Genomic DNA, 20,014 nt, shown 5'->3' with positions numbered 1-20,014 from the left:
TCCCCCCTTGCCCCGCCCGCCCGGCCCCGCCCAACCGTGCCCAGCCGGGCCCAGCCATGCCTTCTGCGGAGCAAGGGAGACCGGGACCGCCATTGCCACCGAATCGCAGGCAAGCCATTCTCCTCAGCATCTGGCTTCCCTTCCCTCCTGCTCTCTCCCCCTCGGCCGTGGCTGGGGACAGAGAAGCAAACGACTTGTGGGTGGGGATCGAGGGAAGGCATGGCCTAGGAACACCCTGCCTCCGTACCCCTTGTGCCGGTTTTCAGGCTCATGCTTTCCTGTAGATGGTGCTTAGCGCTGCCATTTGTCACTGAGCACCTTCTCCTCTCCCCAAGGACCTCCTGGCATGACTCCTTTGGGATCTTTACGGCGAATGGTTTTGGGGCCTTGGGAGCCAGAGGGAGCAGGGAGACCTGGCCGAGGTCACAGTGGAGAGGTGTGCAGGGCAAAGGACAGGAGCCATCTGTCCCTGCCCAGAGCACAGAGGCAGCCCCAGCCCCTTTGAGTCATGTCTTTTTGAGCCTGAATAGAGAGCAACTTGACCTAAAAAAAAAAAAAAAAATTGTATGTATGTGGATGTTAGATCCTTTGTGTCTCTGTCCAGAAGCTGTGCGTATGATGAGAACCCAGATCCTGTACTTCAGAGAGCTCTGTTGTCCCTCAGATTTGTTTTCCAAAAGAGGTGGTAGGCCCTCCTTGATGAGGCCCAGTGCCCGCTGGGCCTGGCCTTCCTTCAGGACAAGGGTCCCAGCCTTGTCTTGTTTCTGCCATTGGTGGGTGAGCAGCAGCTGAAGGCCTTGGTCCTAGGGCCACATATTAGCCCCAAACGGGACCCTGATCGGGGCCTGCGCAATTCATTGCTTGGTTGGTTGGCCCTGAGAGCCGAGCCTCCTGTCTTTTTTTCGCTTCTTCCCCACAGAGAACTCAGAGGAGTTGAGCTCTGTCAGTAGGTGACGGCGTCGTGGAGACTCAGGTGGCTAAGCTGAGGACAGAGCTGGTGTGCAGAAGACAGCCATCATACGGCCAAATAGAATGGCCCGTTTGCATTTATTTGGAACAAAAAAAAGGAGATGCCTGTCAGCCTGGCTCTCTGCAGTAAGTATTCATCTGCCTTCTCTTATTCCTTTAAACATCGGAAGCGATAGATGTTTATTGAACCTATCCAGCGGCTGTGCCTTCCCCTTCCTTTCCCTGCAGACCCCTGCCCCTGGTCCTCCATCAGAGAGGACGAGATCGGTTTCCTAATGCTGGTGGAGAGCTGCGGAGAGGCTAGATCTCGGCGTTTCGCCCCCGCACCGTCGCCCTCACATTCAGGAGAAGTCGATTTTCCCTAAAACGGAGCCAAAAGCCCGTGTCCCTCAGTGCAGTGTTATTAATGGGCCGACGGGAAGGGCCCTGCTTGCCCTCACTGCCCCCAGCAGGGAGGTGAGGCCCTCAGCTGGCTGGCTGGGGGAGGATGGTCCTTGCCAGCATCTAGTGTGGTTCTCTGCCAAGTTCTAGCTCCAAATCTCTAGGCCGCTAGGAACCTAGACTATATATAGCATTGTGCTAAGCAGTTCTTATCGGACATGTCTGCCCTCCCCTGCGGGAGAGGAGCCCTTCTCCCAGGGAACTGGAACCTTGAGAGTGTGAGCCACCATCTCCAGGGGGCCTTCCATTCCAGGAAGGGCTGTGTCCGGTTCCGGAATGCCAAGCTTTCTTTCCTTTTCCTTCTTTCAGACGCTGATAGATCGGAAGGTCTGATGTGGGATGAGGGCCAGGAGGGGCTGATGGCTCTCCATGGATTTGGGGGCTTGGAGGAGGACAGGCTAGAGGCTGGAAATGTGGCTGACGGCACGGGGTGCCTTGTGTCACCCAGCAGCCTCCCCCATGTCGTCTTGGTTTCCTGTTTGCCTTGCTTTGCCCATGGATGTCTTTTGACCGCTTGTGCTTCTTTTGGCCTCTTGTCTTCCCTGCCCTCCTCTACCTCTTCCTCCTCCTTCCTCTGATTTTCATTCGGCTCTGTGACGGCAGCCATGGCTAGGCGCATCCGGGAACTGTCTGCTCTCTGCCCTCACGGGCCGTCGGGGTTCCAGGGAAATCTGCCTTTCGTCAGCTGTCCTCGGGAGGAAGTGGGCAGTGACTGTGCCTGTCGTGCTGGGTGGTAGAGGGCAGAATGGACTGGATATTTGCCTCCTCCTCCCCTCGTAGGTGCTGTGCAGCCACCGGGGTCTGTGGTTCTGTGACCCCGAGGGCTGGCCGATGGGGACACCATCCAGTCCTGTCAGTGAATCATCTTCAGGCCGCTTATTGGAAACCAGATGGTGCGAGAAAATGGGGTTTAAGCCACGCCTCCCAGGTGAGTCAGGTGTAGGCCCCCTCTTCTGGCCTTCCCCTCGCCCCCTTCCCTTCTCGTGGCAACCGTTTTCCTTCGGAGGGAATCCTCAAACATCTCCGTTCAGAATCTCCCAAACAATGCCCTCTTCTTTCCACTCTCCCACTCCTGGCTTTTCTGTGAATGGGGTTAGTAACCAGCAAGGGCCTGGGGGCAGGGCCAGCCCAAGTGATCCACCGGCTCCGTGGGAGCTGGCTGGGATGCGTTGCTGGGTGTGGCAGTTGGCGGAGCAGGTGGGCCTCCCACGGGGACTGGTCTGGAACTCTCCTTGGTCCCCAGCATCCAGCGTGAGGGTCTGGGTTAGAGCCCCGTAGGTGCCACATGGGCCTGTGGGCATGCCTTTCCTTGTGTACCCCAGTGGATGTTCGCTCTTACTCTAGACACCTTTAGACTCGCTGGAGTTTAGAGTATGGACCCGGCGGTGGGCTTCAGGGCTCTTGCTCTACTTGGGGCGGGGGATTGTTCTGGGGGGTTTTTTTGTTTGTTTGAGTGAATCCCTTGCTTCCTCTAGGCCCTTATTGCCTTCACCTTCAAAAAAAAACTCTGGGCCTAGTAAGCATTGCAAAGCATCTCTAGGCAGTTGACGTAGAAATCTTTTTTCTCTGCCTCACTTGATGCTGGTCACAATAATAGCAACAGTGATTAAAAATGATGGTGGTCGGCAGAACTGAGGAGATCTGTCGCGTTCTAGAGACAGCTCAGGAAGCAGACGGTAGGCACTTGCCATGCTCCCTCCTGGGAAATCTCTCCTATGGAGTGCATTCCTGCAATGTTCTGGGCGAGCAGGGTCAGGTTGGAATTAGCCGACAGCAGATTTGTCTGGGGTCTCGAGATAAAAGGGATGGTGCTGGGCAGTTTTAGGACGGCGCTTGGCTAATTTCTGGAGGCACCCGTGGGATCCCACCTCTGCTCCTTGTCTCATGGACGTCTCCCCGCCCCCTTCCCACCGTGTCCGGGAAGGACTGGTGAATTCTGCCTGTCAGTGTTTCGTCTTCTCTTCTCTCCATCTGAGATGTGTCTCTGAATTGGCTGTGAGCAGCCTGAGGTCCTCACCGAGTGAGGCATCCAGAGCTGTTGGGAAGAGTCCGGTGTCTCTGTTGGGAAGAGGCCAGTGTGTCTTCCCTAAAGGAATTTGACAAGTCTCAGCCCCTCCAGTAGTGAGGTAGGGAGGATGGCTAGGGGTATGGGACCTGGAACGTGAATAAAGAGGCTCTAGAGGTCAGCTTTGGTGCAGCGGGGGAGATGGGGAGGGGCCGGCCAAGTCCCTCGAGATGTGTCGGCTAGAGTCCGGCCAGCGCCGGCCGCAGGGCTGGGGCCAGATGGGGCCGCGGCCATGCTTGGGAGCCCTCTGCTGCCATATGTGCGGTGCGGCCCTGGGCCTGGCTTGGGGTCACGGCCGCTCCTGTTCATAGCCCTGCCCTGCCCTCGGCAGCATTGAGATAACCAGAGTGGGAAGCAAAGGGAGAGTTGGTTTGGCTCCCTGTGACGCAGTTGCCTCTGGGGCCTCTAGTGTTTCCAGAATTGGGGGTGGACGCTTCCCTGTTGATTTTCCTATTTTCGTTCCTCATTTAGTTCTTTCCTCCCTGCTTACCAGCGTGGCTTCCGTTGACCTGACACGGGCATTATGTGTCACAAGCCAAACCAGGAGAACAGTTGGCATCCCCTGAGAGGGGGACCAGGCTTATCTGGCACTTGTTTCTCAACCTCTGAAGCCCTGCAGTTTGGGAGCCAGGAGGCAGTGTGGGGCCTTTCCATCTGGGGTCCGGCAGAGGTGAACAGAGCTGGTGGCCCTGGAGCCGTGGTGGTGTGGCTTGGCCAGGAGGCGTTGGGGAGGGGCCCTGCCAAGGGACCTGATTGGTCAGCACCTTCTCTGTTCCACTGAATCCTGGTCTGGTCAGGGCTGTGAATTGTTTAATGCATATCTTGGCTCTGTCCCCTGGCACGAGGGCCTCCGAGGCTGCAGCCCCAGCTTTAGAGAGGATGTGTACCTCGTGCTGGTCACTGTTTTGGGCACATTGCCTCCCTGTGAGATATGTGCGAGATACTGCCTTTTCCATTAGCCGGCTGTCCGTGGGAGGCCCTCATTTTGCTTTGCTTTTCTGGGCCTTGGAGTGTCTGTGAAGAAAGCAGAGGCTGGGTTTGGTTTCTTGCTGCCTCCTTCCGCGGGAGCTGCTCATAAGCTGATAAAGCCAGAGAACACCTCCAGGCCCCAAGGTCTGAGCAGAGCCTGATGCAGCAGTGTGGAGCCTGGGCAGGAAGGAGCGGGGGCCTGGGGGTGGAGAGAGGCACGCGGGGAATCGTTGTGCACCGTCTGACCACAGGATCGAGGCCAGGAGGTCGAGGGTGGGGAGGATGTGTCTCGTGTTCAACCGGCGTGGCCTGCTGTGGCCTGGAAGGGGCTGCGTGTGCACGGAGCCCAGCTCATGGTCCGTAATGAGGCGTGAGGGTGTGAGACGGGCATCAGGTTCTCGGTCCCAGCACACAGTCCCAGGGAAGGGAAACTGACCTTTGTTAAGGGTCTCCCTTGGCTTATCTGATGTCATCCTCAGAGCAGCCGCATGAAGTAGGTGTGACTTCCCTTCTCCGGTTAGAGAAACGGTCCATACTAAGTCACTTCAGCGAGCTCACACACTTGGCCAGTGGGATTGCCGAGATTTAAACCCGGGCACTTCTGATTCCGAAGCCTGGACTTTTTCTTCACCCCCTTGGGCCCACGTCAGACATTTTGGGGAGCTAAGACCGTCCCAAGATTAGGCAGCCGGCAGAACGGATGGTAACCGAGTGAAAGGCCAGGTGTCTCGGGGACCGTGGTGGTCGGCAGGGACGGCTATGCCACTTCCCTCTCTGGGGAGGCCGGGCAGAGGCAGATGGCCCTCGACGCCTGCGAACAGGCGGGCCTGAGCATGGCAAATACAGCCCTTCTCCAAACCCCCATTCAGCCCCTCAGTCTGCCAGGGATTGTATGAGGTGCCGGTGATGCAGGGCTCAACAAAACCGAGTTTCTACTCTCGTGAGGTGTACTTTCTGGCGTGGGGAGAGGTCACTCGTGATGATGACAAAGGGAATTGGGAAGTAGGTAAAGTAAACCTAGATGGAAAGGGGGACACCCACACACATAAGAAGGACCCAGGGACCCAAGGAGGGAATTTGAGACTGGGGAAGCCATACTCATGGAGCCCCCAGAGTTCACAGTGATAGAGCTGCTGACCCCTCTCTTCTCTTAACAGCTAGAAACTCACCCAAGGCCCCCACAGCTTACAAGAACTTGCAGTGAGTCAGGGATCAAGCTGACAGTAGACCTCAAACCTCTGGTCACCAGCAGACGAAGGTGTTTCTGTCAGCTGCCCTCCCCAGGTACCAGCTGGCGTCTCTGCCTCAGCCTCATCACTGTGCCCCTCTCTCGTCCACACAGACAGGGGAACACTCGGCTTAAGTCTTCACCGAGTCACTGGTCAAGTCGGTGCCTGCAGGAGGCGGAAATCAGCTTAGCCTCTTCTGCCCGAGCATGGGGTTCCAACATCCTCGCGACAGAGAAGGGGCAGGGGGCAGGAGAGGGAGGAGAAGTCCCCGTGTGCCAGAGGCTTGGACGAGTTGGGTGTCTTGCGAGGTTGAGGCGGGTTGGTGGCTGGAGGTGTTTCCAGTGTGTGGAGGGGATGTTTCCAGTGTGTGCGGCTGCTGGGCTCAGGACTTGTTTACCGGGTAGAAGCGGGGCTCGTGGTGAGTCTGGCCACGTGATTCTTCCCTCTTTGGCCCCGTGGTCAAAGCCTGGCCCACCTGGACCTCAGAGACTGCCACCGGCTGCTAGGGGGCAGGGGTGCTGATGTCGCACAAGGATGAGGTGTGGGTCTTGGGGTGTGGTTGTGGGGGCTCAGGGAAAGTGGGCCTTATGTGGCATGGTGGAGAAGACTCAGCAGGCCCGCATTCTGGCCCCACCTTCCTTGGTAAAATCTTACTCACTTTACCTCTTTGGGACTCAGTTTCATTATTTATATAATGAGGGAGTTGAACCAGAATCTTTCTGAAGGTGCCTGCCAACTCTGACGTGGGACTCCCTGGGTGTTTGTGGAGGTATTTCTTAGGCAGAAGACTGAGAACAGCTACAGTCCTGTCTTCTGAAGAGTTGTTGTCATCATCAGTGAGGGCAGGCAGATGGAGACAGTTTCCCAGGGACCCCCCGGTTGCAAGCGGGAAGGGGCCAGAGATTGCATGAAGGTGGCTGATGGAGGTCATCCAGGTGACCGAGGATGTGAACCTCAGCTCCCACCCAGGGGCTTGTTTGGAGACAGGCTGTGTGGGAGCTGCCGGGGGACTGTCTGTTGCACAGGGCCTGACTTGAGATGCCACCACGCTCTAGGGAAGAAGTTCTATCCTTTCTGGCCCTAAATCCTGGAGAGAACGTAGGACTGCAGGTCAGGTGTCCCACCTTCCCTGTTTAGGTTCTGTGCCCCTTGCTGTCAGGAAGTTTTCCTTTATATTTATCCATCTTTTCTCATGTGGTTGTTGAAGTCCTTTTATTTAAAAAAAAAAGGGGGGGTGGGGGAGAAAAAAGATGGGCAAAAAGAAAAAAAAAAACAAAAACAAAAATATCTCCAAGCCACCCGTTCTGTCTTGGCTTTTTAGTCTTGAGTCAATCTTTAAAAGGTAGAAAAATAAAGCACATGCAGCAAGCTCAGGGTCCCAGACCCTCACAGGCCAGCCTTGGGCTGTGGTGGCCTCCTTTCCCCGGGGGCCAGCACTGCTCCAAGGCTGCGTGGGGCTGGGGGGGCGGGGGGGTGGGGTGTCTGGGGCTGCAGCACCCGCCGCACAATCCACCGAACAGAATGCAGAGTTTTAAAATTAGCATTTCTTCAAGATACTTTCCACATGCCACTTTGCTGCGCTCTTTCCTGGGCCTCATAGCTGTGAGCCCACCCCCTCTTGCCCCCAGAGTGGTGTGGCAGACAGGGCTTTGGGCCAGAATTCAGACAGGAGCCAAAGTGATTGGTGACCAACATCTTGTGCATGCCACGCAATGTTCTGCAGCTTTTTTCAGATTTGCTAGCTCATTTGGTCCTCACAGTGCCTGTGAGGGTAGGTGGTGGGTCCCCACCACTCAGTTGAAACTGAGTCACGGACACCCTTGCCAAGATCCACTTGCTTGTACTTGCTGAGTTGGGGTCACCCACCCAGGTCCCCCGACTCCAGATGTCATTTCTTTGGGTTTTAGTTGTTGTTCAACTGACCAGTGGGGCAGGGCAGGGATGGGGAGTGGGTCTTGGGCTGCTGACTTGATCTCTGTAGGTAGCAGATCTCTTTTCTACACACTGAATGGGGAAGGGAGCCTCAGAAGGTCCAGGTTCTCCTGTTCTCACATTCTTTCAGCTTCTTGGAGCTCTTATGAAACCTGGCCTGCACTCCTTGGCCAGGAAGCCAGCCATTCACCATGTGTTTCTGCTGAGACTTCCTACATTTGGAAGCTTCTGGAACTATGCAGTGCTTCTCAGCCATTCTGACATATATGGAGGGCACTTCGTGCATGTGCATATAGTCCTGTTTCTACCAAGTAGCTACTTAGAAATGAGGCTTCCTTGTGGGATCTGTGAGATTTTTTTCCCAGCAGATTGATAAGGTAGGCCCAGAACTTTGCCTAGCATGTGTGTTGTGTGGATGTTATCTATTTGCTGGCTAATTAACGTACAGCCCCCCTCCCCCCCGCCCCGGAAGAATTGGCTAACAGGCAGTGTGAGATATTGGAAGTGCTGGGTTCAGCTCTGGATATTGCTTCCTGGTAGAGTTGAAAAAGTAGGCCTTTCCCATGGAGAGGAAGGTAAGTCAGAGAACGCCTAGGCGTCAGTGTTCCCCGGATCCTGAGTGTAAGCCCACTGTGTATGAGGAGTGTCAAGGCACAGCTCCGACTGCACATTGTCTTGTCCATGTGGCCCCCTGAGTGGCCTTTATTCAGAGAGACCCAGAGCCTGTACGAAGGGGCATAGAAATGTTTGTCTTTGTTTAGAGCACACTAACACATGATGGTTCAGACTCTCCCAGGGCATGGATCTAGGAGGATTGGAGTTGGACAGAGTGGCAGCATGTGTATGTCTGTCTGTCTGTATTCCCCGGGTGCAGGCTTGGCTCACAGAGAAGCCCTGTCATGGGGAATCCACAAGGCAGTTGTTCTGCTGGACAAAGCTTTTGATGATTTTTGTGTGAAGATTTGTCATACGGCACCCAGATCTTTCTGTTTTCCCGGAGGATGGCAGAACCCAAAGCTGGGAGGTGATCTAGGCCAAACTTCAGGGAGAACTGTGGTGGCCCTTTGCTGAGGGCTCCCAAAGAAACACAGAGCCTCTTCATCTGACAAGAGGGCCCGGATGTCCCTGACAAGGTGACTCCCGTCCCGAGTCTGTGGGACTCCGAGACCGTCCCTGGAACAGCACGAGCTTTGGGTGCCAGGACCTAGAGCGGGCTCTGTCTTTTCTTTCTGCCTCGGAGGCAAGCCTGACCTGGGTGGGGGCACAGGAGCATCGGGCCTGGAGCTCTAGCCTTGTTTCCTCATGCAGAGAGAACTTCTGGAACTGACCCTCTAGGATTGATAGTATTTGTAAATAAAAAAGAGGAGAAAGCCATGTTGTCCCCCATCGCTGTCTGGAAAGAGCCCTGAGCTGCTCTCGTCCTGTATTTGAATCACCGCCATCGCCCACCCGTGCTGATGCCCCCTAGCCCTCTGGAGCTCCGAGAGGCCCTGGAGATGTGAAGGAGGTGGCGGCTGGGCCAGGAGGCCGGGACAGATGGGGTTTTCTGGGAAGAGGGTAGGAGATGGAAGAGAACTAGCTCAGGGCAGGTCCACAGCTCCGGGACCCCTGGCACTGCCTACCATACCGAAGGCACAGGTGTGTGCCCACGGGCATACTCTTTATTGGGAACCCCAGAGTCTGAGATAAACCGGTAAATGGCTGAATGAGGGTTGCTCTCATGTGGAGAGTCGTATATCCTTTTGCGTTATTCCTGTCTGCAGATGTAGCGTCTGAGGGCCTGACAGGTTGGCGAGCTTTCCCTGGGCCCTCCCGTCTGTAAGGTGGTGCTTACTTCATGGTGCTTTTCCGTCCCCTGTCTTTCCCCTTTCCCACTCTCACACAGTCCTGAGGAACACGTGACTGTTTGTCCAGCACTTGTGTTCCTGTCTCCTTGGGGTACCGTTCTTCCAGGATCTCTGACATCATTGACCGTATTACTTTTATTTCAAATGTGAGCAGACCACAGGCTCACTGCAGAGCAGAGCCATTTCTGAGATGGGGCAGCTACCCCCAGAAACCTCCTCCCCACCTCGTCCTCCAGCGGGTCACCCAGAGCCCCGGGGAGAGGAAATAAAGGGCATCTCTGCTGGGCCCAGCTCGGCCCCACATCATGCCGCCTGCTGGGGGTAGGGGTGGCTCAGGCGTGAATCCCCCGCCCCCAGCACTATCAGTGCTTTCTTCTTTTCAGCTTGAACCCCGGGTAGTGGCCTTGAAGGTCTGCGACCACATGTCACCCTGCTAGGTGAGGATGACAGAGAGGTACAAGGACAGAGGGGACGTGAGCCCCTGCTCCTGGCCACTGGCCTCTCTCCAAGACAGGTGAACTCTGTGTCCAGAGAGGAACTCATTTAATCTTTTGGCCCTAATGAAAGTTGTTTGTATTTTCTCTCCCTTGCTCTTCTCCCTCCTCTCTCTCCCTCAACACCCCCGTCTCCACCCTCCAGCCTCCAGAAGAATTTAATCTGCTGGACAACAAACAATACTGTTATAAAACTTTGAAAACAAGAGGGTGAGGCCTCCCTGACAAGGAGAAGGGCATGCCGGGTAATGGCCGGCGGAGCCTGCCAGGCCCAGGACAGAGCCGGGCGAGAGAGCCCAGTTGGCCGGGTACCTGGGCGTCTGCCCCTGCCCAGCCCACCAGCCGAGCCATCCCCAGTCCAGAGGGGAAGGAACCGAAACAAAAGCAGGGGCAGAGAAGCTCCTGAAAAGGGGAAGTTGTATGTGTTCCCCTCTCTCTGATCTGATGGGAGTGTGCTAGACTGTGAAACTTCCTCTCCCCCTCCCCCCACCTTCCTCCCCCTTTATCCTCCCTCTGCCTGCCTCCTCCCACCACTCTCTGTTCCAGGTCCCGAGACTGGCAGGCTAGGCCCCAGTAACAGAACCAGGCAGGCCTAGCCCTGCAGGTGCAGCCCCCAGCCGGCCGGCTGCAATGGGAAGCAGGCGGGAAAGGTGCCCCAGGTTGGCTTTGGACTCTGGACATACCCTCTGTGTGCCCAGCCTTCCTGCCCCTGATTAGGAAGGTGGAACCATGCCGTGGGCTGTGGCCCAGTCTGCATGCTTCACCAGCTGGGCGCCCCTGTATCGGGGAGAGCCACCACTCGGGGCTTCGTCGGTCTGCCCCCAGCGTCCTGGTGCCTGTGGGGGCCCTGCTCTCCCTCCAGCAGGAGTGGGGGCTGAGCTACAATGCCCCCGAGCCTCAGAGATATTTTCCCGTGGCAGGCAGACACAGGGTCCTGTGAGTGGGGGGCCTGGTGGGGTACTGCGTCTGCGAGGTACTCTTGGTCGTTGAAGGAGTGGGTGATTCGAGCCTTCCCGGTTAGATTTCACCTGAGACTGAAGGTTCACGGCCACATCTGTCTTCACCACACGGAGCACATGGTTTGGAAGTGATGAGGGGGAAGGAGCAGTGGTCTGCCTTTGCTTGGAGGTTGTTTGGACCTGTGAACTGTGTGGTGGGCATTGTGATTGCGTAATGGGCTGTGGGCATGCTCACTTCTCCTCTTGGGGGAAGCAGTTCGGGGCTGGGCCCATCCTCCTCTGCTAGAGCTAAGCTGCTCTCTGGGGAAACAGGGGGGCCCCCCATGCTCCCATCTCCACTCTGTTGCTCATCCTTCTCTGTGCTCCCCACCGTCTCCTCCTGCCCCCCACACCGCGTAGCTTCCCAAGGCATCCTGTCTTCCCAGCCAGCCAGCCAGCCATTCTGACCCTGGGCCTGTACTGAATCTGGGAGAGTTCCAGATGCAGGTCTTCGTCCATGGTGTCAAAGAAGGGACCGAGAACTGAACTTTGTGGAGAGCGGCTGCCTGGGTACTTAGGCCTCTATACGCCTGCCCCAGGGAAGACCAGAGCTGCTGATGCTGGGTCCACGTGAGCGGAGAAGGCTGTGACCTCTCGCCCTGTTACCTCCACGGGCATTTGAGGGGCACAGTGGGTCTCGAGCATGTTATTCCCACTTCAGGATTCAGCGTCTGGGAAGCGCACTGATGCCCCGATGCTGAGCCTCCTTTTGGGGGGGCGGGGTGGGGGCAGGCGAGCGGCCAGGAAAAGAGCCAGCTCCATGTTCTCCTCCTCCCCGGCCCCCCATACACATACCCTTCATTTTATCACCCTTTCCTCTGATTCATTAACCACAGCTAGTTGGCACCAGGCCCCACCCTGACAGCTCAAGACAAAATGTCCAGGACACTGGGTCTGGCCTGGGGCCGAGTGACAGGAAGCTGGGCCGGGCCTCTCTGTGTGCACATACAATGGGCTAGGGCTGTCTGGGGGGGCAGAATGGTCCCCATGTTCAAAAAAGTCTTCCCCAGGCCCCTCTCTCCCCAAGGTGACTCCTCCTCACTGCCAGGAGCCTCGAAACCAGCATTCCGGGTGGCAGGAAGACCTCTGAGCTGGGCTTGGCTTCCGGCGCCCCTCCCCCGCGTCAGTCATGTAAGTAGCCGGGACTCAGCACCCAGCCCGGGCGGGAGGGAGAAGCTGCTGCTGCCTCTCAGGAACCTTCCAGCGCTCTGGATTTGAACACGTCGTGGTAGCACAGAACGAGGCAGCAGCAGCAGCTCCCCCGGGCTGTGTGTCTCTTGGCTCCGTGGGTTTGCTTACGGACCTCCTAAACCAGGATTCCTCCTCTCCGCCCCGCTTTCCTCCCGTGTTATTTTGCGGGCATCGGGCCTGGCATGGGAATTTTAGGACTTTAAAAGACACGGATAGCATCATTTCTAGAATGCGGTAGAAGCTCTCTTTGCAATCTCCAGACTGCTGTTTAAGCCATGGCCCACGAGTTCTACTTAACCCTCAGATGTTTTTGTTTGGCCTACACAGAGTTTTTGTTGATTTTTTTTTTTTTTAATGTATCTGATTTGCATGCCTTTAGACAAAAAGCCTCTCCAGGTCACTACTCCTGCCGCATGTCGCTGCTTCTGTCCTGTTTCCTGTCCCAGCCCTGGAGCATTTGAATGCACTCAACACCAGGCCTCATGAGCCCTCCTTCTTTTTAGAAGAACTGTGGTCCATTCCAGGGAGGTGTAGGCCCCTGCTCTTGGGAGTCTGGGCTGAGCAGGAGTTAAAGCCTCTGAGTTCTGATTCACTGTGTGGTGGCCTCTCCTCCACCTTCGGTCCCTGCCCAGGCAGAGGAGGGTCCTAGCAGGAGGGGGTGGTAGAATGTCTGCAGAGAAATGGATGGGGGCCACAGTGTGCTTCCCAAACCCTTTTCCCGAACGGCGGCCCCTCCCAGAGCTGACATACCCACCCCTCCGGCTGGCCGGTTTTCCTTTCCGGACAGCCCACCAAACCCTTCCCACTCGCCAGTTTGTATGGGGCCATTAGGCCAGGCAGGGAGGATCACACCATCCGCCTTTGACGGCCTAGCCCTCGCAGGCTGGGGCTTCCCCGGGCTGCCTTCTTACAGATCGAGGTGGCCATCAAGCTGCGTGCCAGGAAGCGCAGGCCCCTTCCAGCCCCCATCCAACCCCCCAGCTACATCCAGCTGGGGAGCAGGAACACCAGCTGGCTTCAGGTAAGTGAGTCATTGCTTGGCAGACTTCGTGAGAGAAGCCTGGTTCTTTTGGGAGGGCTGAGACCTGCATAGACTCTTGTATCCAGTGGGGTTGTAGGGGCAAAAGGTCTTGGTACTAGGATTACTTTCTTCCCCTCTTCTTGTGTTAGAGTGTTTGTGGTGCTGTGTTACGAATGATGTCTCTCTTCCTCCAGAGAACTGAGTATGGTAGAACTCGGGTGCTGGGAGCCCGCACTCTGGGTCATGGCCCTTAGTTCCCTCAGTGATGGTTGCTCCTCTGCCATGCCCCCCCGCCCCGAACTCTGGGCTGATGCTCCCTGGGTAGCGGGAGAGACTGTCATTAATCACCCTGATGACCACGTGATGTACGTGCATCCTGAAGGACAAGAACTAGGTGCTGTGACCCAATCCCTGGCTCACCTGGGGAAGGCTTCAGGCGACCTGCATTACCTGGGGGAGGGTTGACGGGTGGTAGTTCTGGGAGGGTGGACAGTCTGTTCCAGAAAGAGGGAGCAGTGTATGCAAAAGCCTGCTGGGGAAGGAAGGGGGCCGTCTGGATCACTGAAAGACACCTGTGTGACAACACGTTAGGAAAGGTTCTGTGGATACTGGCAGTTGGAAGTTGCTAAGGAGGAAGAGTTCAGCTGGAGTCAAATGCCCAAAAGCTGAGAAGGACCCAGTCAGTATAGAGCCCCAATCCCCTTATTTTATAGGATCCTGTGAAAATGACTATCATTTACCACTTCCTGACCATACAACCCTGGAAGTTACCTGCTTCCCGGCGCCCAGCTGTTGACAGCAGGTGTCCTCGATCAGAGCTGCTGTGCTGCCCTCCTGTCAGTGGCTGAGGCTGTGCAAAGGCCCTGGGCTCCAAGCCCAGTGCTGGGGTCAGAATCTGGAGTCCAGCACAGGCGTTGTGGGCGGGGTCCTCTCCAGCGCCTCCCCCCAACACAGCCATGCTGTGGGTGTGGGAGGACGCAGCAGGCCACCTCAGACTATCGGGCCCCCTGCAGAACCAGCTGGGCTCCTGTCTCAACCCAAGTTCATCCTGTTGTCAGTCACATTCACGGCCATGCAGAAACATTGCCTAGGACTACCTTGCCTCCCCCCGGCCCCAACCTTGCTCACAGTTGAGATCAAGAACAGAAGGAGATGATAGACCAACCATGGAGCAGGCACAGTGGGCCAAGGGGCAGGCACAGAGACTGTGGAGTTAGATCTGGGATCTGCACCATGTATTAGTCACGTGATCGGGGGCAAGTTACTGAAGCATGTTAAAGAGCAGTTTCTCCTGTAGGCATGGGAATAATCCGTGCTTCCCGGGGCTGACACAATTAAAGAGCACACTTCAGTGTTCAGATTTTATTTCCTCTTCTTTCCTGGAGAAGCGCATGCTGTTATTTCCAAGAGCCACAATATTTACAGGCCTGTGTCTGGAGGCCCACAGAGCTGGTAGCCTGAGAGGTACAGATTCCACTCTGCCTCTCTTTCCAAGGTTATGGTATTCCGGGGACATACACATTTTCTCAGCTTCAGACAACCAAAAACGACCCATTTAGGAGATGGGAAATCTAATTTGAACACAGGATGCAAATCTTATTTTCAGACAAATTCTGAAAACAACACACAACTCAGTTCTCGTGTTAGAGGATTATCTACTTAACATGGTTTTAGGACATCACGTTTTTTTGTGTCACGGCCGAGGATAAATAAGATTGCCAATGTTCTGAGCCTTACGTAAGGCGGGAAAGGAGGAGCCTGAGCTCTTTTTTTTTTTAATTTTTTATTGTTATGTTAATCACCATACATTACATACTTAGTTCTTGATGTAGTGTTCCATGATTCATTGTTTGTGCATAACACCCAGTGCTCCACGCAGAATGTGCCCTCTTTAATACCCATCACCAGGCTAAACCATCCCCCCACCCCCTCCCCTCTAGAACCCTCAGTTTGTTTTTCAGAGTCCATCATCTCTCATGGTTCGTCTCCCCCTCTGACTTACTCCCCTTCATTCTTCCCCTCCTGCTATCTTTTTTTTTTCTTAACATATGTTGCATTATTTGTTTCAGAGGTACAGATCTGTGATTCAACAGTCTTGCACAATTCACAGCGCTCACCATAGCACACACCCTCCCCAATGTCTATCACCCAGCCACCCCATCCCTCCCACCCCCCACCACTCCAGCAACCCTCAGTTTCTTTCCTGAGATTAAGAATTCCTCATATCAGTGAGGTCATATGATACATGTCTTTCTCTGATTGACTTATTGCACTTAGCATAACACCCTCCAGTTCCATCCACGTCGTTGCAAATGGCAAGATCTCATTCCTTTTGATGGCTGTATAATAGTCCATTGTGTATATATACCACATCTTCTTTATCCATTCATCTGTCGATGGACATCTTGAGCCTGAGCTCTTTCTGAGCAGGGCACATGGAAGGGTTGCTCAGGTCCGGGTGAAACACACCTCTGTGTACTGGCTAGAACCTCATGGGCAGATAAGGTGCTTGTTTCCTGATGACGTGAGCTAGGATTGGAAAACACTTCGTGTGCCATGAAATATTTTATGAAGCCAGGGTAGTGCTAATGAAGGTATCAATGCATTTTAATAATAGCTCTGGGAGACTTGATTTTATCCTATAGCTAATACTCTGCTAGGACCAGTTGTGGAATTGAACAGCATTAACCAGACTTCATGAGTTCTGTACTGCTACTGGGTGTATGAGGCCTCAGCCGTGACGTCAGCCGGCCTCGAGCGCCACTGGGGAGCTCTTCGCTGGGCCTTTGTCACCAATGGTGATGTCACGTCACAAGTGGAACCGCAAGAAGACCTCCCTCCCTCCTCGGGGCTGAGCCTGGGTCTTCTGATGGCATCTTCCTTCTTTCTTCAATGAGATCCTCTTCTTCTGGAAGCTGGTTTCACATGGTGGCTTAGATTTTTCCATCTTTGTATCTAGCACCATTTGAAATCAGTGTTTTAGGAGTAAGAATTGCAGCACAGCAAAGGGCCACCTGCAGAGGAGCCTCCGCGGGTGGGACGGGCGCCCTCCCCCTGCCCCTGAGCCTGCCCAAGAAAGGAAGACCTTGCAGAGGAGAATGCACCCTAGCGTACGTGGGGTGTGGAGGGGTGATGGCGCGGGGAGGGTGTGGTGTGTAAAGGAAACTCTGCGTCCAAGCAGGGGTAGAGGTGGTGCCAGCTTGCACAGCCACCAGGGCTCACCTGCCCATTGGGCCTTTGAGCGCAGAGATGGGGCTGTGCTCCATGCAGGGCTCGACTGTACGACGGGAGGGGCGGGGCTGTGTACCCGGAAGACGGCCCCATCCGCGTCAGCACTGCGCCTGCTCTAGACGCCCCGGAACCTTCAGCAGCTGCTGCAGGGCGGCTGGAATCAGACTCGCCACCTGCACGGTCGAGGGCAGGACGCCCAGGAGCGCCACTGGACCCATCTCTTACACAGGCTGACCGATTTCTCCTGGTGTTCAGAGTCTGTTTTTGTCTAGCACCATTTGAAATCGGTTATGATGTAGGGGGAAAAGCAGCAGCCTCAAAGCCTCGTGCCAACCCTGGTGAGCAAGCGCCTGTCTCCTGGAGGACGGATGGGCAGAGAGTGGGGAAGGACCATCTCGCGCTTTTTTCACTAACTTCTTTAACTGCATTTATGATGCCTTATTGCAGAGGTAAGAGAGAACTGAATGTATTTTGAAAAACAAATGGCCATAATGCATCTGATGTCCCGGGTTGCATGTTGCTAAAATGTGGCAGGTGCTGCATATGCTGTCAGCGGTTGCTGTTGAATCATCTTTCCGTGAAGAGTCTGTTCGTGCCTCCTGACCTGAATAAATGCTTCACTCTACTCAATTAATCATGTCTTTGTTTTTCATCTGTCATTTCCTATTCATAATTCCATGATAAGCGGGGTCCTGAAAAGGTGACTTGAGATGTAGATTTACTCAATTCCTAAGCATTTGAGAAGCCAGCCGGTTAGAACAAGAATAGAATTCTGTGAGCCAAGAAACATATATGAGAGAAAAAAATCACAGAAAAGAGAGATGTTCAAGCCCGGGCCAAGGGATGCTGCTTCTGGAAGGGGAAACTGAGGCTGGTTCCAAATGGACTGGAGCCCTGGCACCTCTGCGGTCCGTGATCCTTTGAGAAATTTGGTCGAACCGAACCCACTGTCACATGGCTGGTAAAGGAGAGCAGCCTGAGGATTTCCCTTACTTCATAAAAGATGCAGGAGGTCTACTTGTGGTTATAGTTTCTATGAACCCTGAAGACCAAGGCGGACCAGTTCTGGAAAGGTATTCAGCGATTAGGCAGATCTGACGTCACGGGGGATAAGACCTGGGGAACCTGCGGGTCTGAGGGCTGTGGCCCCCTGAGGGAGCGTTTGCGCAGATGTCCAGAGACATCTTGAATCTGTTTTTCAAGACCGTGCAAATTTTAGGGTCCACCTGTCGGGGCTCTGGTTATCCTGTTCCAGGATCGGGCCTACATTTTTGTTCTAAAGTTTCCCCAGGTGACTCTCATGTGCAGCCACAGGTGAGAGTCACCCCTCTGGGGTCTTGCTTTCCTACTCAGACGGTGGTGTGAGGACCCCTAGCACAGGTGTATGAGTTGTTGGTCTTCGTCTCCTTGGGCTGCTGTAAGAAAATACCGCAGCCCGTGCAGCTTATAAACAACAGGTACTTCCGTTTCGGATGCTGGGAAGGCCAAGATCAAGGTGCTGGCGGATTCAGCGCTGGGTGAGAGCCAGCTTGCTGGTTCAAAGACCATGCCTTCCCAGGGCACAGGGGCTGAGGGAACTTCCTTGGGCCTCTTTACAAGGGCACTAATCCCATCCATGAAGGCTCCGCTCCCATGACCTAATCTCTTCCCAAAGGCCCCCACCTCCTACTAGTATCACCTTGGGGGTTAGGGTTTTAACCTGGGGATTTTGGTGGGACACATTCACACAGTAACTGTCTTGAAACAACACACCTCACCTGGAAGTCCAAACTGTCACCTCATTTCACGAGGCTGAACTCAAGGCATTGGCAGGGCCAAGCTCCCACCAGAGGTCATAGGAGAATCCGTTTACTTGCCTTGCCAGTTCCTAGAGCTGCGTTCTTTGGCTTGCAGGCCCTGCCTCCATCCTTAAGGCCGGCAGCAGAGCATTCGGCCACAGGGTCGCACCGCCTTCTGCTGCAGTCAGCTTCCCCACTGTCCTCCCTTCTAGGGAACCGTGTCATTACACTCAGCCCCACCCCCCGCAAGATCCCACGTGCAAAGAACCTTAGCCACAGAGGGGACATTCACAGGTGTGTGGTATTAGGACTCCGTGATCTCTGGAGGCCATTAGCCTACCACAAGCAGCAGTATGTAGAACCCGTGGCAATGCTGAATCTTGGGCCCCACCTGGGACCTGCTGGATCAGAATGCATTTTAACAAGACTTGCCCGCACACTACAGCTGGAGAAGCATGGTCCCATGGGGTCCTCCCCAAGGAATTCTCCAATAAGGAATTGAGTCCCATGTCATATACAAATTGAAGGGGTGTTTTCCCAGCAGCCTTTTCGGGTGGTGCTGGGTGATCCGATGACTGGCATTTTCCCAAACACCATAATAAGTGCCCATCTAAACGACGGTGGTCTCCAGATTCTCCCTGAAGCCACCAGCCCTAAGCACCAGGACGCTGGAGCTCTTGCTTGGTTTCCATAGTTCGAAACAAGTCTTGCCACTGCCACATAAAACAACTCTTGTTTTTTAAAAGCTGTGTAAGGGAGATAAATGTTTATGATATAAACATAAGCAGCTTCTGCTACTCCCCATATACAAGTTTTCTTGGGGTAGCAAGTCAGGAATCGGGGTGGGTTACTTTCTCATTGTGACCGGTACTTGTGACGATTCGTTCACCTTCAGGTACATAAGTGAGAAGGAAGGAAAGAGTTTACTGACCACAGCCCCCAATATTCTGCTTCCCCATATTTAAGCAACAAGGGACAGAGGTGAGCCCTTTTAAAATGTCGATTTCACAGAAGGAAAGCAGAAAAGACCTAATTAATACTAGATCCCAAACGAAATTTAAAATGTCTTCTAGGAATCACAGCAAGGACAGGAACCTCTGAATAATGACCAAGTTGGAAGGACTTCAGGAATGTCAAATGCCTGGAGACTCCACAGGAGGGCAGCAGTGCTACGCGGTGGAAAGACTGACCACTTCAGTCCAGTGCAACCTTTTCTGATGAAGCTGGAAATGATGAAAGCAACATTCCCTAGGTGGGGAAACAACAACAAAAACCGTGTGCACGGGTACTCAGTTTTGCATCCTTGCTGGAAGTCAGTAGACTATGTTAAATCCTGGTCTATGCAAACGCGTAAAGTACGCAAAGAAGTTCATTCTTGGTTGCAGCTAGCTGTCAGGAATTACTAAAGTTTAGAATACTGGAGTTGCCTATTTTCCTTAAACCAAGAATATTCTTTAACAATACAATTCCAGCCTCTCCCGTGTTTCTTTGGCATTCCCACAGAATACTTTTTATTATTAGAAACCTTAAACTCTTGGGGTTCCTGGGTAGCTCAGCTGGTAAGCATTTGCCTTCAGCTCAGGTCATGGTCCCAAGGTCCTGGGATTGAGCCCCGCATGCGGCTCCCTGCTCGCAGGAAGCCTGCTTCTCCCTCCCCCACTCCCCCTGCTTGTGTTCCCTCTCTCGCTGTGTCTCTGTCAAATAAATTAAATAAATAAATTGAAACTTTAGACTCTCCCTGTATATTTGATGCCAAGTTATAAAAATATGCTATAGTTTAAAGCCCAATAAAATGTTTTCCTTATAAACAACCTAATTTACATCAAGTGTTGATATTGTAAAGATTGTT

General features: G+C 54.2%; 2 long non-coding RNA genes across 2 annotated transcripts; both read left to right on the top strand.

The window, feature by feature from the left end:
- The first annotated feature begins 80 nt into the window (after positions 1-80).
- LOC114225958 (uncharacterized) lies at positions 81-15,275 on the top strand. The gene is made up of 3 exons (XR_003612650.2): positions 81-1,095; positions 2,191-2,338; positions 11,972-15,275. It is a non-coding gene; the product is annotated as an uncharacterized LOC114225958 (long non-coding RNA).
- Positions 15,276-15,335: 60 nt separating this feature from the next.
- Positions 15,336-19,631, top strand: LOC148162793 (uncharacterized). Its single transcript, XR_015766486.1, has 2 exons — positions 15,336-19,146; positions 19,239-19,631. It is a non-coding gene; the product is annotated as an uncharacterized LOC148162793 (long non-coding RNA).
- Positions 19,632-20,014: the final 383 nt, after the last annotated feature.

Source organism: Eumetopias jubatus, unplaced genomic scaffold (genome assembly GCF_037043125.1).
Source record: "Eumetopias jubatus isolate StellerSeaLion01/CBP00866 unplaced genomic scaffold, mEumJub1_p1.0 scaffold_12, whole genome shotgun sequence".
NCBI lineage: Eukaryota > Metazoa > Chordata > Mammalia > Carnivora > Otariidae > Eumetopias > Eumetopias jubatus.
This window is presented reverse-complemented; position numbering and strand designations above follow the sequence as displayed.